Source organism: Microtus pennsylvanicus, chromosome 4 (assembly GCF_037038515.1).
Source record: "Microtus pennsylvanicus isolate mMicPen1 chromosome 4, mMicPen1.hap1, whole genome shotgun sequence".
Classification (NCBI taxonomy): Eukaryota; Metazoa; Chordata; class Mammalia; order Rodentia; family Cricetidae; genus Microtus; species Microtus pennsylvanicus.
Window position 1 is genome coordinate 107283417 of NC_134582.1, and position 13744 is coordinate 107297160.

The window sequence follows — 13744 nt, forward strand, 5'->3', positions numbered from 1 at the left end:
GTTTAGTTGATTCCCAATGTGGTCAGGTTGACAGCCAGTTTCCTACACTCTGGCTGTGAGGTGTGTGGTGTATGTGTGTGGTGTGTGTGTGTGTGTGTGTGTGTGTGTGTGTGTGTGTGTGTATGTGTGTGTGTGTGCACCTTCTCCTCTGCCATGGTTTTGTGGCTCATGAGGTCTGTCCTCACTGCTACAATAAAACCATGACTAAAAGAAACTTAGGGAAAAGTGGGTTTATTACATCTTAGAAGTTAGACTCCATCATAACAAGAAGCAAGGACAGGAATTCAAGCAGAAACAGACCATGTAGGAACCAGTTACTGCCTTGCTCCCCGTGGCCTCTAAGATTACTTTCTTATATAACTCAGGACCATTTTCCCAGGGGTGGCCCAGCCCATCAATCATTAATCAAGACAAGCTGATGGAGCTGATTTCCTAACTGGGGGCTTCTGCTTCCTAAGTTACTTTTCTGTCAACTTAAAATAAATAAATAAATAAATAACCAGCACAAGGTCTAAATGGTGTAGCATCCTAAAGAATGGTTTGCATCATGTGTTGACTTCTTTTGTGAGCAGGTAATGGAAACCAAGAAGAAAATTAAATAACTAGCTAAATAAATACATAAATACCTGTGGGTGACAGTTATCTGGAGGAGCAGGAAAAAGGTCGAAGAAAACTGAAATTGTCCTTTGGCACTGAGAGAGCAAGAGCTCATTTTCTTATATCTATAAAAAAAATTTTTTTTAAAGTGAACTTCCTCAGAGAACCCTTGTAATTTACAGTGATTATCCACTCTGCCTTGGAATTTCAAACATAAAATACCAGGAGTCCATTTTCTGGGACAGACGTCTAGCGGGTGTCTTCTTTCCTTCATTTGTCTGTGCTGTGAAATTCAACCGGAGCCTCTTTTGAGCTTGGAAACACTGTACCCGCTTAATCATTTCCGCCACCACCATGAGTCTGGTACAACAGATAAGAGGAAACAGAAATCGAAGGTTTCACTGAAGAGGAAGGCTGGAGAAGGGTCACTGTAAAGCTGCAAGTTGTGTGTGTGTGTGTGTGTACTAGAAAGTAGGAACAAAAAGAAAATTATCTCTACATTGTGTGTGAAGAAAGCCCACAACTCAACTATGTTTCCAGATCTTCCTCACAATAAAATTTTGATTTGCTTTTCTGTTTTCTCCAAGGTACACCAACACTGTGAGAATTATTAATTTTCTGTGGCAATATTCAGACTGTTCATAGCATTATGGAAATACTCACCTACAGAGAAACAGTAAACTAAGCTCCAAATCCAGCTTCTTCTAAGAAACTGACCATTGATTGCAGAAGTCAGAGCCCAGGATCGGTGCGGAGTTCAGCAGCTGAGTACATTTAGCGTGGGGAGGACTGGGTTCAGCAGAGGGTCAAAACTAATCACATACTCTTCCTCTACTCAGGAAACTTCCAGTGCATCCGGGTCAGGGAGAAGATTGTGATTGTTGGCGCTGGTTTTTAAAACTGACAGATCAATAAGGTGGAATTCTCCATGACATTTCTGAGGAGACAAGAACAGACATCTGTTCACTCCAGATAGGGCTCTATCCACAGACCAAAGAAACGATTCCACCCAAGTCTAGCTTAGAGGTCCCATAAAGTTGCTTACAAGTCTGTGGGTAAGGAGTTGCTAGCAGGAGCAAGATCACTGAAGACCCCACCCCAGCAGGAACCGGGACTCACAACACTGCCTCCAGGCAGCTTGGCCAGTCAGGGTCTCTTCACCCCAAGAGTCCTGTAACTTTCAACTTTCTAGACTTGTAAGTCGTTCACTTCTACACTCTTACAAATCAATCCCCAGACTTCTAAAAGCAGTATTTCAATTCAGAGGAAACACCTACACACATGAAGTCCTATTTTCTTTGGAGTGTTGCCTTTTATTTTTTTAATGGTGTGTTGTCTTACAGGGTTGTTAGGTTACGTTGCCCAGAATCTCCCACTTTGTTTGAATGTGAAAGACAGTGTCTTTATAAGGCAAAAAAAGAAATACATAACTGTAAAACTGAAAGAGGATAAAGCACCACGTCCTGAGCTGGAGGCTGGCTTAATGACATTACGCCCACACAGCTTTCACCTTGCACAGGGTGGCCAGGGGCTCAGGACACCTTACCTTTCAGACCTTCTAAGTCTTGAGCTAGACTGTAGCTTAGGCACTTGCCTAGAATATGTGCGGTTCAGAATACAATAAAACAAATTAACTAAAACAACAAAAGCTTCTCAATCTTTTATTTCTCCTGGAGAAAGCAAAACAAAAAGATAAGCTCGTTGAAGGACAATCTCAAAATAAAACAGCAGGATGGGGTAAGTATGTCTCATTAAGACGAAAGTTTAGCAGGGTGTAGGGGCACATGTCTTTAACAGCACTCAGGCGGCAGAGACAGGTGGATCTCTGTGAATTTGGGGTTAGCCTGGTCTACAGAGTGAGTTCCAGGACAGCCAGGGCTACAAAGTAAGACCCTGTCTCAAAAACAAACCAAGAAAAATACACAACAATATATTTGGGATTTCTGTCTTATATTTCCTATGGCTTTCTCAGGCTAAATTTTTGACTTTTTTTTTCCTTCTTTACAGCTCTCAAATGGAACCCTGAACACCACTGTCTCCAGGCAAACTCTACCACTGAGCCATGCTCTGCCCCAGTCCTTGACCTTTGTCTCCTCTCCTCTTCTTCCTTAAATGTCAGAGGTAAGTGTCCCCCGTGAAATCCATCCCATGTTCTCGGAGCCCTAACAGGATACAGAGAAGCGATGACGAGAGCCGCAATGTTCCCGTTTTGACCATACTGCTTTCACGGCGCAGACTGATGGATCCCCTGACTGGAACTTGTTGGCGATTTTTCCTGACACAATGGTGACCACCGGAGGGAGATCCTGTGAAGCTCAACTTTGGAAACGAGGAAGAGAGAGGAATACAAATCAACGCTGGGAACAGAAAAACAGCTATTGGTTTCTCAGCCGCAGCTGAGCCTCCCTTCAGAGCAACGCATTCCAACGGTAAGACTCGCTGTTCTGAGAATGATTGTCTTTCGGAACTTTGCTGCTTTGAAAACTCCCTGCTGACGTCACAGGACGATGGTTTGATAGCGCTGAAAAGCAGGAACTTTCCCAATTCTGGAAGTATCCTTCAGCACACATTTCCATTACGGCTGCAAAAGATTTTAAATCAAAACAAAATCTTTCACAGCTTAAAACAGCGTTAATACAAACATTCCTGAATATTAGCTAGAGAGAACGCAAGCAACAAGCACAGGTTTTATCCTATTTATAAGCAGAGTACAAAGAAACAAACGTCCCAGATCACATTAGACGTTAGCACAATCTTTACTGCAACCTTTTCAAAAGTTTTTGTATTAAAAAGAAAATGAATTTCACATATTCAACTATGGTACAGTGATTCAGAAATTATAGACATCTTAATACCTCAAAATGGGAAAACAAAGTTAAAGACAGGAGGAGAAAGGTTTTCAGGAGTAGAAATACATATTGTCTATCCTTTTACTCTTTTGAGAGCATTAGGACGGATGCCTCTTAGACTTTAATGTGTGAGCGATCGTCATGGACTACAATTTAAAATGCGATTTTATTTTTTTGTAGACTGCGAGTCCCGATTGCGATTTCTCCCCAAGGGTCTGGACGCCACCTTTCCCACAGAGGGCGCCATTGTCTCAGTTGAATCGATCCCCTGGATCATTTTGGAACAAACTGGGAACCTCTGTCTTCCGTGGAATGAACTTCAGTCGCGGGCAGAGCGATGCTGGTGTTCGTCGGTGAAAACAACTCTCTCAGCAGAAAAGCGTTGGAGAAACTGTGCCATTCTCCAGTTAAATCTTTGATCCTTTTTTTCCCCCAAAAAATGCAAGTCACCTTAGAACCTTAAAATTTCGGAGTGGGAAAACAGCTCGCTCGCTACTCCTGGCTGCATCTTCAGATTTCCCATCTTCCAGTTCTGATAATAAGGCCTTGGAATGGTACCCAGCTCCTCGGCTGCTGCTTTCTGGAATCTATATTCTGTGAAATCGTTTGGCTTACTGTTTGAGCAAGGAAAATGGTGAAATTGTGGGGAGAAAAGAAACTTGGTAAGCCACAGGAGCTGAAAACAATGGAGGTGCCGGGGATTGAACCCGGGGCCTCGTGCATGCTAAGCACGCGCTCTACCACTGAGCTACACCCCCTGATACGGTTGAGCTCTCGGGAATACATTCAAGACAGAAATCTGAGTTTTCTTAGGTTTTGGAAGCATCAGGGACAGAAGCCTGAGGCCACACTATTTTCACCCTTTAAAGGCCAAGCCGAAGCCGGGCGTCTGCCTAGCACAGAGAAACGTGCCTACGAATCTGTACCAATGCCGCCGTTCGCAGCTCTTGGTCCTGAGTGCGTGCAGCCGCCTCTCCCAGCCCGGGAAGAGCCGGATGAATACTTTCTGTCCGTCTTTATTCCTCTCTTCCCGCTTCCTTACTTTTAAATGGTTGCACAACTGGGAACGAAGGACCTCCTCTGTAATCCCAGCACTTGAAAGGCGAAGACAGGAGGATTGCCACGAGCTGCAAGACAAGCCAGACTACATGGCGAGACTGTTTCCAAAACGGAAAGAAAAATGAGAGAGCTGGGAGAATTGAAAGACTAAAAGTAGTTTTTCAGATAGAAAGTTGTGGCTGCAGATAAAAAGATCAATGTGAACAAAAGACATAGACATAAATAATCAGAGGTGACATAAGAGTGGAAACATGGGTTGGGGGGATGGGAGGGGACGAGCCAGAGGGGATTGGGGCAATGGGGAAGGGGTGAATTATATGAAAATGCCATAATGAACCTCACTAATTTGTGTGCTAATATAAAACTTAATAAAAGCAATAAAGTATAGTAATGCATGTTGCTTCTCATTTCTCTTCTTAAATGATTTATAATGCAGCTTTATGATTGAGAATATAATACAGGACTGATAAATGTGTGGGATACATTTGCCAAAGACAGTACAATGGATGTCATCAGAGCAAAGCAATAGTAGGCTAAGAAAAAGACAGGTACTAAGGCAATTAATTGTAGCAATATAAATTTTAAGTTACAACTGATAGATGCAATGTGTATCACATTAATGTCACAAAAATAAACTAGAGCTTTGTAGACCTTACTTTTCTATAGAAGACTAGAGTTAAATTATTATAAAACAAGGTGATCCCAATAAATGAACTTGTATACTGTAAATGGAGAAACCACCCCCCAAAAAGCTTAAACACAGTGAATACATTAATTAAATTTAAACGCTACAGTCATTAGAAAGTATTCACTTACTACTAAAAAGGAGTTGAAAAGGAAAATAGATATGAGAGACGCAGAAAACCAAAAGGCAAAATGATGACACAAACTCAACTATTCCAATAACATTAACTATAAATGAATTAAACAATCCAATTAAAAGGCACAGACTATAGAACTGGATTTTAAAATCATGCTCTGAGTGAGTGATACCAGCAAGACAGTGGAATTTAAAAGCCCTGGACCAACCTTCTCCCATGAAAGAGTGAGGTTAGCATCAATGCACAGGACAGTATGTCTGAAAATGATAGGAATCAGCTAACAATTTCCTACCAAGACTAGCACCGTGCTAACTACCTCAAAAGCAGTTGTGTGTGTGGTGGGGGATCATAGCAGTTCTTTCGCTCTGCAGCCGCTCCTGCTGGCTACTCCCTACTCCTCTATAATAGATTGGTCTTTGCAATGAATGAGGAAATTTCCAACTTGCCTCTTCTTCCTGGGAGTGAGGTGGGAGTGGTTAAAGAAAACTTACAAAAATAAAAAAAAATCAATCAATGTAATGCATACCATTCATTAAACAAAGGTCAAAGACACCTGACCATTTCAAAGATACAAAGGAATATTTTTTTTTCATTCAACAGTCTTTTATTTGCTTTTATTTTCAATTGGGGATTGAGCCCAGTGACCTACACCAAAGTGTACCCTAAGCCTGCAACATCGTTTTATTGTGCTGGTCTGAGAATATCCCCTACAGGGATTATAGGTCAAAGGAACCACATGCCTGGAATTTCGTGCAGATGGGAGAAACTATGACAACTGAGCAGATCTGAGCCTTAGGTAGTGTGGAGACCAGAGTCTCCAGAAGCTTTCTCCAGACATGAGCTCCTGCAGAGACCCAGACTGGGGTCTATACTGAAACATGGAAATGGGTCAGAGGAGAGGGAGGAGTAATTTGCTTGAGGTAGGACAACAGGATTATCCAGTGTTGTGCAACACTGTTTTACACACACACACACACACACACGCACACACACACACACACACACACACACACTCACAACACACCAAGAAATTCACAAGGCTATATGAATTTTGTGGTCATTTGGGGTTTCTCACTAAATAACTAAAAGGAAAATTTGAGTTTAAACCCCACCTAGCCCTCTTGAGCACTCACTCCTAAAAGTGACTTCCAGCATTGGTGGGAATGCTTTTAACATACACGATTCTCACTCCGCTGCCCTAGAACTCAGAGCAGCATCCTGTCCCTAGCTGTTCATCTCCCATTGCTGCGTTTGCTATTCTCAGAAGCTTTCAAAGATGGCACCGTTCTCTTTCATGGCAAGAATAATGTACTAAATTACAATTTAGTAGTTAAAACCAATTGTGGTGGCCCAGGTCTGTAAATTCTAGAGGTTGGGAGGCTGAGACAGAGGGCTGATGTGAGTTCAAGGCCAGGCTGGGCTTTCTTTTTAAAGGAAACCAGGTGACTGTCCTCAATCTGTGAGATTACTGGATCCCACGGGTACTTGTGCCCTGATGAAAAATGGGTTCATTTTATCATGGAAATTGGTTCGCGATGAGCAAAAAGGAACCATGTTTCCTTGTCAACAGCTTGGCTAGGGACATCGTCAAGACGAACAGAACCATGTGATTTCACTGCTATCTCAGTAGAACCACATTGCATAAACCAAAATGATGATGCACACAAAACTGCCTAGCACCACTGAACCCTCAGGACCGCCACACCCCTTTTTGTGTCAGACTGAGCAAACCAGACCTCCACGGTGGGTTGTTCTCTTTAATTTTAGCTGTTTTGTTTTTATTTTTGACACATTGCTTTACATCTTTATTGGCTAGTTTCTAGAGGGGATTTAAGGCTTCTCTCAACCACATGTCTTAAACATGAGCTAGCGAAGGAGCTGACACTGTGAAATGGCTAGACTTGGAAAGTGTGTGAACTTGCAATACCTCAGGGAAAGCTTGAAAATCACATGCCAACAATGACACACCCCAACTTGGAGCTGGCTTGGTTAGGCCGCTGAAGATGCAGGCTACACTGGTTCTTAATGCCTGCTCCTTCTGCCCAGCGTCTCCTAGCTATTTTTCTCTAACTGAGACAGAATGCTCTTTACCGCCACAAGACTTCTTTGTTTCATGTGTGTTATCTGCTTTTATTGACTGAGCACTGGGAAACCTTGCTTTTTGTTTTTTATTTTCCAATTATGATGACATAGATGAGCTAAGGAAAGAAACAGTCTGATGCCGTTCCTTTCCAGGTTCATTTAGATGCTATTGCTTTCTGGATTCCTTATTTTTAGCTTATGGGTCCTAAAAATGGGCAATAATAAGTTAAGCAGTAGTGGAGAATGCCTTTTATCACAACACTTAGTAGGCAGAGGCAGGCAGATCTTTGAGTTTGAGGTCAGTCTGGTCTACAGAGTGAGTTCCAGGATAGCCAGGGCTACACAGAGAAACCCTGTCTTGAAAATCCAAGTAATAATGTTGATGATGATGATGATGATAATAATAATTTAACAAATAGAATAACATAAAATAATAAAGCATAAAAGACTTGACAGTAAGTCCATGGAGAGGAGAGAAAGGACAATCTGCCTTAAAAACCACTCACAGTAACTCCAGCATAATAGTTTAGACAGGGCCGCCTTAGCTGAGTTCCACTGGATGTTGTAAATACCAATTTGATGATTTCTTTTATGGCTTATTGCTGCTTTTCTCTATCGGGATTTTGAACTCATTCAAAATTAAAAGCATGAAGAACCAGGTGTAGTGGTGCATGCCTTTCAGCCCAAGACTACATATAGAGAACTTGTCTCAAAATATATAAATAGAACAAAAAAATGAATAAAATCACTTGAAACAAAAGCACACAGTAGATGCTGAGCAGATGGCACTTTCTTGGGAGGCTGATGATTATTGTGAGCTCCAGGCCAGCCTGGGCTACATAATGAGTTTTATTTAGGGTAGCTCGAGCTACAGAGTGAGACCCTGTCTCAAACAAACAAACAAACAAAGAACAAAATAACAGACTAATAGATATAAGAACAAGCAGAGACATGTAAAAAAAACTACACTGTAACAGTATTGTAAATATTGTTTCTTGATATGGTCTTATGGACCAAAAAAGATATATAGAACCCTCAAAACTCATACTGAACAAAGGGTTTATACTCTCAAGACAGACATTTGATGGGCTGAGTCATTCTCCAGAATATTAAAGCATGTGTTAAAGGAAAACACACATGAGGGCAAAAACAATTATGTCTCAAAATTGCAAAATTATTATCATAAAAATTTTATCCAAGCAGCTGACAGTAATTACATCTCCCACACCAAACAAAACAAGAATTCTAAAATTGGCCAAGATGACCCTCTAGGTCAGCAGTTCTCAACCTAGGGCCACGACCCCTTTGGCAAACCTCTATCTCCAAAAATATTTATATCACAGTTCATATCAGTAGCAAAATCACAGTTATAAAGTAGCAATGAAAATAATTTTATGGTTGTTGATCACCACAACATGAGGAACTGTGTTAATGGGTCATGGGTACTAGGAAAGTCGTGACCACTGCTGTAGGTAAAGGTGCTGCTGCCAAGCTGAAGACCAGAGTATAATCTTCAGGACTGTCAACACAAAACCCACAGCTCTCACTTTAAGGGAAATAAGAGTTTATTCTAAAGCCATTTTGAGTGATCATGGCTTGGGAACAGAGACATAGATTACCCTGAATTCTATGTTCCAATGTAGAAGCGGTTTCACAGTTTTATCATTTACAGAACAAATCAAGGCAAGTTTAAAACACATTGGTAGATATATCAGAGAGGCGGTTACCAAAAGATGGGGGAAATTTTTATATAAGCCTATCATGCTGTATGACTGTCTTAGCTTTTGGGTTGGTGGAAGCTAACAGGTCTCTTAAATGATTCCAACTTTGTTGTTGTTGTTATTGTTTCGTTGTTTTTTGTTTTTGTTTTTGTTTTTTTTGTCACAGGATACTAGTCACTACAGCAAGGAGGGCAAGGAATGGCTGTTCCTGGGAGCCAAAGCTAGAGTAAGATAAGGTAATTAGCCCCTGGACCTGCAGCATTCCGGTGTCCCGACAGTACTGCCTGAACTTCTCACCAGTCAGTCAGTGTCTCCACGCACAGCCTCTCAGGAGCTCTCAGCCACAGGCTCCAGCTGTTGGAAAGAGAACTCTTCTTACAGGTTGTACTGGGATTTCCATGGGACTGCCTCCCCCAGTTCTCACACACTAAATAAAGAAATGAAAGAAAAACAATTTGAAACCCCTAAACTCCACTTTTCTACCTCAAGGACTATTTAGACAGCTATGACTGGATTCCATGTAGTACTTTAAGTATTTGAAAAACTGATTGTGCTTATGGCTAGTGTTCTGGTTTTATGTCAACCTGATACGAGATAGAGTCATCTGAGAGAAAGAATCCTTGTTTGAGAAAATGCTTCCATAGGACTGGGCTGTAGGCAAGACTGTAGGGCATTTTCTTAATTAGTGATTGATGGGGGGAAGGCCCGGCCCATTGTGGGTGGTGCCATCCCTAGGCTGGTAGTCCCGGGTTCTGTAAGAAAGTCAGCGGAGCTAGCCATAAGGAGCAAGTCAATAAGCAACATGCCTCCATGGCCTCTGTATCAGCTCCTGTCTCCAAGTTCCTGACCTGTTTGAGTTCCTGTCCTGACTTCCTTAAGTGATAGATTATGATGTGGAAGTGTATGTAAGCCAAATGAACCCTTTTCCTCCTCAGCTTGCTTTTGTTCATGGTGTTTTATCACAGCAATAGTAACCCTAAAATGGATACTGAGCACATTTCTTGATGTTCAAAAACAAAATTAATCTCATTTTAGTTGTATTGAAATCCCCTTTAAAAGATGAACACTGTTGTCAAATATAATTTTATTACAGTAATTGCCTACGATGTCCAACTGGTAGCTCTTATACGCCCCATGGAGCTATTTATTGCCCCTTTGGAACATGATAGTGCAGTAGCTCTGTGACCGGACCTAGGAAATATAACTGCACCCCAGCTAACCAGGTTAACACCTGTCCTCGATAAGCCCTTTAAAGGATCCAAATTAATGGTACCAGGAGAAAACGGACATTTATCCACATTGGGAAGTGGGACAAAGGGAAATAGTGACCCACCCCAAGTGCATGTTGGGGTCCTGAGAGGAGGGTAGGATTTAAACAAAAATATGCATAAGTAGGCAATCTGGCCAAGGTGTGGTCTCTTATACACTGTCACCTCAGCTCCAGCTCTCTCTTGCAAGGTCAGTCACTACAGTGATTAGCTGTAGAATATTTCTCTAGGAGGCAAGTTCTTCCTCTGAATACTCCCAAGGCTTCAACCGCTTCTCCTAGCAGGAAATTCCTTAGGGGCCATTCTTTCAATAGTCTGATAGCCAAAGAGAGAGCACAAATGTCTCTTTAGAATACATCAATTCCTGCCAGATAGGGTGGTTATAGCTGTGTTAACAAAATCAGTAATCACAGCACTCAGGAGGCAGAGACAGGTGAGTATCTATGAGTTCGAGGCTATTCTGGTCTGCAGAGCGAGTTCTAGGACAGGCTCGAAAGCTACAGAGAAACCAAGTCTCGAAAAACAAGACAAACAAAATCTACCTTAGTTGGGTGTGGTGGTCCGTGTCTTTAGTCCCAGGAGACAGAGGCGATGGATCTCTTTGACTTTGGAACCAGCCTGGCCTACCTACCAAATTTCAGGCTAGAAAAGTCCTTGTAGTCAGAACCTAAAACAAATAAAAGTTAACATGTTCAAGCCCAGTGTGATGTCAAATTGCTCTGATCCTACTACTTGGAAGGTGGAGTCTAGGATCCAGAGTTCTAGGTTATCCTCAGCCACATGCTCAGGGTGAAACCAATCTGAGCTGCAGAAGGCCTGGTCTAAAAGAAGGAAGAAAGAGGAGGAGAAGAAAGAGAAAGAAGAAACAAGTATTTTTAAAATAAATATAAAATTATTTTTCCTAAAAGACTATTTTTTAATAACACACATATGTGCATGTGTGTGCGCCAGTGGGGGCCTCAGCCTGAGTGGCTGATCTCCCCGAAGCTGTGGAGTTACAGGCAGTTTGAGCCAGCGTGGGTCCTCTGAAAAGGCAGAAGGTGCTTGGACAGGTTGAGCAGCTATCAAGCTCAGTCTCAGCCCTCGGCAGTTGTTTACTCTTTTTTTTTTTTTTTTTTTTTTTTTAACTGCTAGGTAAGGGCCCTCAAGAATCTTTCAAGTTCCAGTTTTGCCCTAAATCTCCTAGGCTCCTCTTTCTGCCTGGAGCAAATGTTTCCATTTGGAGGGAATGCTGCATGTTCTGAGGAACATGCCCAAAACAGTGGGTCTGTGTGTTTTGAAGTCAGCAAAACCCTGTCTCAAAAAAAGCAGGGGGTATACATTAACATCACAAACCCGGGCCTGGAGTGCACCTCTTTGTTTAAGCTCCTAGAACTACCTGGGCTGTCTTTGCAGGGTCAGTGCAAAGAGTCCCTGGATGCTCCGATCCGAGGGCCGCCGTTCAGTGTTGGCGCCCCTCATCCTGAAAGGGGGCCTATGTTGTGCATGAAGTTTGCAAGTGTGTAGTGAAGTACTCACACTTGCGTATGGGAGGCCCTTCAAAACACGAGACGAAAGCAGGAAGCGAGTGACGTGTGGCCCAACCAAGCACTTTTATCTGGATGGAAACCAGCATTATACTTTTTAAATTACTTGAATGCACACAAGATATAAAAATGGAAGATAGGAACCAAATGGAGGATCAACGAAGGGGAAGTTGCCGTGGGAGGAGTGGGGAAAGGAGAAAGTTTCCGATTTCCCACTGCGGATTGCTTTCTTCCCTCTCTCGTATTTCCTAGTCCCTGCCTGCTCCCAGACTGTCCTCTCTGCTCTCTGTATCCAGGCATTTTTGCCATGCTGTGTTTTGGATTGAAGCGCCTCGACATAAAATGCGAGAACCAGTGAACAGGCTTTTTTTATTCCCTTGGTCTTGGCTTCTGTTCCTGTGGATTGGAATTGACAGAGGACACAACCAGACTCGGAAAAAAAGGTACTCTGTACATACCATAAAAAGTGGAGGTGCCGGGGATTGAACCCGGGGCCTCGTGCATGCTAAGCACGCGCTCTACCACTGAGCTACACCCCCTCGTGGACAAGCATTCTCGAAATATTCTTATGACTGGATATTGCCATTCCAGCCGGCAGGTGTCCTGCAATTAATTTATAATGCACGCTGAGCATCGCGTCTCGGATGCTGTGTGGAAGACAAGCTAGAAGAAGAAAAGATAAGGTGACCTGCAAAGTCTGGATCTCCACCAGGGAACCTTCTATGATCTGTCACCTAGGGCGGATCGCAGGTATTCTGCCAGGCTGCTCCAGAGAGGGGTTTGAATGGTGATTTCTGATGTGAAAGGTGGCAGACCCCGCAGTGTGGTGACAGGTGAAGAGAACAAAGCAGGCTGGGAGGAAAGCGTACTCGCCTGTGGACTGGCCGGCAGCCGGGTGCGGGCTCGTGTAGACCCTGGGAAGCAGCAGGCGCCAGTGCACCCGGCCCACTACCCACTCCACTCACGGCGTGGACACTACTTCTCCCCCTCCGACCCCCCCCCCCCATGAAGTCTCCATCAAGAAAAAGACGCAGAATGGAAGTCTGCACAACCCTTCATGCTCCGCAGCGTCAGGGTCCTTTGGTGCAAGCGCAAGCACTCCCTACCTCTCTCTCAGCCTTGGTACAACAGTAAAAATGGGGCCAGGAGTTTCTGGCGGAACAGAAACAATAGGATGCCTATATTATAAAAGAAAATACACTGGATCAGCCAACAAGCCCCATACTGGGTAGTCCAACAGTAGCTAGCTGCATGCTGAAAAGACCAGTAGTTGTTGAGACCATGAAAGCTGGGAGTCGTTGGTTTTGAGTCCATGTTGGAAGTTGAAGTCGGATGGCACCAGTGGACACCAGCGGTAGCGATAGTGTCACTCCCTCAAGGGGAATCTGAGGAGGAAGGTGCTCGCTGCTTTTTCCTTGGACCTCTATATCTTGTCTTGCTCTTTAGGAAGATCCATGTTGAGGGTATATCTTCCTCCCTCAATTAATCCAGAGGCGTGTCTCCTATGTGGCCAAGCATTCCTGCTGACGATTAAGAGCGACCACGCAATGTAGGAGGAAGAATGGAGAGTGGGTCCTTAGAGCTCAAGACAGGAACGACAGATTTCATCAAGCTCCAGGTCTCCATTGTTCCCGCGCTTTCTCCAAGAATCAGAAGACCGGCTTTCTAAAGCGTGGAATCAGAAAGCTGGTCCTTCTAGTCCGTCTCTCCCCGAAAGTAGGAACACTTGGGGTCCCTAGGAAGGTTTGGGACCAGAGTCTCTGTATCTGGGTGGGCCATAAAATCTTGCAGTTCTAGCAAGTTCCCGGTGGTAAGAAACTA

General features: G+C 43.3%; 2 non-coding genes across 2 annotated transcripts; both read right to left on the bottom strand.

Annotated features, from left to right (window-relative positions):
• Positions 1-4132: 4132 nt before the first annotated feature.
• On the bottom strand, positions 4133-4204 carry Trnaa-agc (transfer RNA alanine (anticodon AGC)). The gene has a single exon. It is a non-coding gene; the product is annotated as a tRNA-Ala (tRNA).
• Positions 4205-12390: 8186 nt separating this feature from the next.
• Trnaa-agc (transfer RNA alanine (anticodon AGC)) lies at positions 12391-12462 on the bottom strand. Its single transcript has one exon. It is a non-coding gene; the product is annotated as a tRNA-Ala (tRNA).
• Positions 12463-13744: the final 1282 nt, after the last annotated feature.